This window comes from Oryza sativa, chromosome 4 (genome assembly GCF_034140825.1).
Source record: "Oryza sativa Japonica Group chromosome 4, ASM3414082v1".
Taxonomy (NCBI): domain Eukaryota; kingdom Viridiplantae; phylum Streptophyta; class Magnoliopsida; order Poales; family Poaceae; genus Oryza; species Oryza sativa.
Genome location: NC_089038.1, coordinates 13,248,863 through 13,253,553, shown reverse-complemented (window position 1 = coordinate 13,253,553; position 4,691 = coordinate 13,248,863). Strand labels below are relative to the sequence as shown.

The following is a 4,691-nucleotide window of genomic DNA, read 5'->3' as shown; positions in this document are numbered from 1 at the left end:
GGCGCCGGCTTTGCTTAGGGGAGTGTAACATTCCGCCTCTCCTAGGTCGGGCTCGCTTATATCTAGCAGCTTTCATAGACTTTGTCCTCACTCCTGTGTACCTGTCACATCCTGATTTTCATTTTAGGATTTATAAATTATTTAATAAATTATTATTAGAATTTATATTAAATGTTCATTAATTTACAAGTGAAGTTAAATGTGGGAAATAAAATTTCCTAAATATAAAGCATGGATGGATTTAATTTTTATTAAATTCTCCAAGGTTAATTATACTCTCTGGAATTTTCTCGGATTTTTCGGAGCTCAATTCCCAATTTTAATCATACAAAGAACATTTCAGTAGTTACCCACATATTAAATTAATCATTAAATGGTCTGATTATAATCTTGTTAAGTACTTTGAGTGTCCAAGTATTTTCAGGATTTTTCTTGAAATCATTTGAGCATTGAAAGTATTTTTAACGATTCAAAGATCATTTCAGTGATTATTTTAATTGGAAAAAAGTTTTTAAATCCTCTCCTAAGCCGTTGGGCTGATTTCAGCCCAACATCTCTCTCCCTCGCGCGCGTGCTGTGCAGCCCAAGCCGGCCCAAGTCGAGCTGCCCTTTTCTTTCCCTGTTCTGTTCTCAACCAGCAGAAAGTCTAATTTGCGTCCCTGGGTACTGTTCATCTTCAACCTCTGGCAGCCGAACTGAGACCGAGTGGGCTCGGTTTTTCCCCTCCAAATCCGGCCTTTTCTCTTGTGTTTTCCTAAAATTAGTTGAGGAGAAATCATCTCCACCTTATCCTCTCCCTTTCCCCTAAAGTCTCGGAGATTAATTTTGCCCGGATAAACCAAATCGAATTCGTTTTCGAGTTTATCTCTCCAAACTAACCCTCGGATTTTCCGGCTCAAATCCTCTCGTTTGGAGTCCGATCTCTCTAGTCCAAGCCTATATAAAGCATCCCCTTGACGTCCTCTTCCGTCTGCCCCAAGTCCCAAGCCGAGCCGTCGCCCGTAGAGCCGCCGCCGCCTTGCTCTAGCCGCCGTCGTCGCCGGCGATCCTCCGGTCGCGTCGCGCCGCCGCTAGCATCGTCGCCGCTGCCGTCCGTCGCCGCCGTCGGGTGCGCACGGAGGAGAGGAACCCCGTCCACCCCTTCGCAGCCGCCGAAGACCATAGGAGCGCCGTCGCCGTCGGGGACCCGAGCCGAGCCGCCGGCGAACCTCGTCGCCGGCCGTCGTTCGTCGTCGTCCGTCGTTGTTCTTTGCACCGGTGAGTTCGCGTCGTCGTCCTCTACGCGTAGGTGTTCTCGGATAGCCCAACCGAGCTCTCTTTTGCCGGTGGTCGCGTGGAAGCCGTGCCATGGCCGGCGATGATGTCATTAATCCTTTTCTCTTAGTTTTCTCTATTAGTTGAAAATCGATTAAACTTCGGAAATTCATAACTAAATCATCGTAACTCGGATTCGAGTGGTTCAAGTTGCTAAATTCATCTAAAATTGAGATCTACAGTTAAAAATATCCACATGTACTGTTTATGCTTGTTTGTACTCATTTGTTGATTTTGTTCTTTTGCTTTACTTTTCGATGTTCCGGAGGAGGGCGTTTTCGTTGAGGAAGGTTCGGAAGCGTTTGCGGAAGCTCAAGGCAAGTCACACAGATCCCAAACAACCCTTTGAGCATGTTGAACCCGTTTAAAGCTAATGTTTTATTTCAACTTATGCATTATTTTCGAATGTCATCGGGTGGTGAGCCTTTCCCAATTAATTAATGGCCGAAGATGACTTTATTTTCCTATGGGTTATAATTTGATTAGCTAGAACCTTATATATTGGTTTGGTTCAGCTAAATGTTATATATATATAATTGCTTAGCCATGCTTAGAAACATTAGCTCACTAATGGGATGAATCATACTACATTATTATTTATGGTTATATTTACTGGTAGCTCACGATGGTTAATCGTGTTATGATAATTAATTGACAATTAAAACTTGACAATGGCGGGTTGTGAGCACATGGTTTTGAAGGTCGTGCTCATGATAATTAAGGACCGGTTTGTGAGCTACTGTTGTGAAACATTTACCGTGCGAACCACAAGCCAGTGTGGGCAACGGCTTTACCTTTTGTATAGCATGATTCATTGTAGGGTGCCAGACTGAGAAGCGGCGAGAAGTCCGTGGGGGTCGCTGGGGAGTCCATGCCTTTGGTTTTTGAGGGGGTGATTATGATCCAGGAATGGTGCACTGTGGTGAGTTGTGTTGTGCAAAGGGTATTGTCACGATTTCCCCCTTTGCAGTGCCGTGGTGGTACTTCGGGGTATGGCAACATGTGTGGAATCGTGTCTTGTGGGTACAGTGGTACATCTCTGGCCAGAGTAAAACTATTCGAATAGCTGTGCCTGCGGTCATGGGCGGGTTGAGCAATGTTTTTTGTGATTAGTCTCACACCTCTCACAAATAATTATTGATGCAATAACTGGTAATAATTTGTTTAGCTCCTGGTTTGGAGTTAGATCTGTACAGCTGGGTATGGTTGTTCAGGATGGTTGGGGCTGAGCAGCATGGGTGTGCTGTTCAGTGTTGATTAAAATTTCTGATTAATTACTCTACTGTTTTACTCTTAAATCTTTGCTAAATGCTGCTTTTGTAAATGAGCCTATATTATACCATCCTTTGGTATCCTTGTGCACTTGCATATTTGCTGTGTGGCTTGTTGAGTATGTCATATGCTCACCTTGCAATAATCAATCAACCTCAGTTGAAGAGAAAGGATCTAGAAGGAGAAGACGTTTGGCCCCAGTTGAGCTGCCTGTGGGAGTGGAGCTGAAGCCATCGCTAGACCGTTAATTCCGCTGCTGTTTTTCTTTTCTTTTGTAAGTATGTAACGTTATTATTATGATGGATTTGTATATTAAATTGTCAGTTTGTGTACCTCGGCTGATTCCTGGATGAGGATTTTATGCACAAATTAGTTCAAAAATTACTAGTGAATTTCCGGACATGACAGCACCCGGGAAGAATTTCCCGGTCGGTCATCGAGATCGGCTTCAAGAAAAGAAGTTGCGACTTGTTGATATGAGTATTCTATTAAACCTATTAAGCCCTGGGTCAGGATGTCACATCCTCACCCCCTTAAGACAAATCGACGTCCCCGTCGATCAACCCTAGGCAGTGCCCATGAAACCGCGAGAGTTGGCTCTGATACCATTTTGTAACATCCCGCCTCTCCCAGGTCGGGCCCGCTTACATCTGGCAGCTTTCATAGGTTATAGACTGCCCTCACATTTTGTAACATCCCGCCTCTCCCAGGTCGGGCCCGCTTACATCTGGCAGCTTTCATAGGTTATAGACTGCCCTCACAGACCAACATAAATCAGTGCCCATGAAACCGCGAGGGTCGGCTCTGATACCATTTTGTAACATCCCGCCTCTTTCAGGTTGGGCCCGCTTACATCTGGCAGCTTTCATAGGTTATAGACTGCCCTCACAGACCAACACAAATCTTTTCTGCACACTTTGTCCTCACTCGTGTGTACCCGGGAAGAATTTCCCGGTTGGTCACCCATCCCGAAAATGCTCGCAGCCAAGCGCGTTTAACCTCAGAGTTCTTTCGAGATCGGCTTTCGAAAAAGAAGTTGAAATTTATTGATATGAGTATTCTATTAATCCTATTATGCCCTGGGCCGGGATGTCACAGGGAGATGTCGGCGCCGCCTTGCTTGGGGAAGATGTCGGTGCCGGCTTGGGGGAGTTCGTTGGCGCCGGCTTGGGCAACATGCTCGGTGAGGAGGAAGGCGGGGTCGTTGAGGTCGTCGGTGAGGGGGAGGTGGTCGGTGCCGGCTTGAGGGAGTAGATCCGGGGTGAGTGAGGTGGCGACAGCGAGGGGGAGAGAGGGGAGGGAGGCGGCGAGGGGGATGGAGGAGAGCGAGGGGAGGGAGGCGGTGGACGGTGGCGGACAGGGTGTAAGAGGCGGCGCGCGGGGGCGATGGAGGAAGCTGATCAGTAGACGAGGGGGAGGTGGATGCCGGGGAGATGGGCGCCGGCCCAGATCTTGGGGTGTAGGAGAAGAGGAGGTGGTGGCCGGCGGCGAGTGCGAGGACGAGAGGAGGCGGCGGCAGCGAGTGTGAAGAGGAGAGGAGGCGCGTGGCCCGGATCTGGCCGGCGGCGGCCGGGGATGAGGAGAGGTGGCCTGGATCTGGTCGGCGGCGTCGCCGGTGGAGGAGAGCAGGCGGCGGTGTGGGGGGAGGAGAAGAGGAGAGGCGGCGGCGGCCTGGATCTGTCTGGCGGCGACTGGAGACGAGGAGGAAAGACGGTGGGGGCGTGGGGTTTTGGGCGGCGGTGGAGGAGGTCGGCGGCGTCAGTGGGGAGAGGAGGAGAGGAGGCGGCGGTGTGGGGGAGGAGAAGAGGAGGAGAGGAGGCGGCGGAGGCGGGAGGAGAGGTTTTGGCGGCGTCGGCGGTGGGGGAAATTTTGGCAACCTAGCGGTGTCGGTGAAAACTTCGCCGGGACTTAGAAAATTTCACCGACCCGCCCACCCCTTATAGTGGCACATCACGTGCAGGTGACCTAGGCACCCGCATGGGATAATAGATTATCCCGTGCGGGTGGCTTAAGTGGCCCGCACGGGGATAAAAAATGCACAATTTTCTTTAAAATATTCCATGGGATTGTATTAATTATTATATTTCATATAGCAAAATTAAATA

General features: G+C 49.0%; 1 long non-coding RNA gene across 2 annotated transcripts; it reads left to right on the top strand.

Moving 5' to 3' along the window:
- Positions 1–644: 644 nt before the first annotated feature.
- Positions 645–2,918, top strand: LOC136355983 (uncharacterized). 2 transcript variants are annotated; one of them, XR_010740596.1, is made up of 2 exons: positions 645–1,631; positions 2,746–2,918. It is a non-coding gene; the product is annotated as an uncharacterized lncRNA (long non-coding RNA). The 2 variants fall into 2 exon arrangements; XR_010740595.1 differs by having other exon boundaries at positions 2,135–2,918.
- The last annotated feature ends 1,773 nt before the right edge of the window (positions 2,919–4,691 follow it).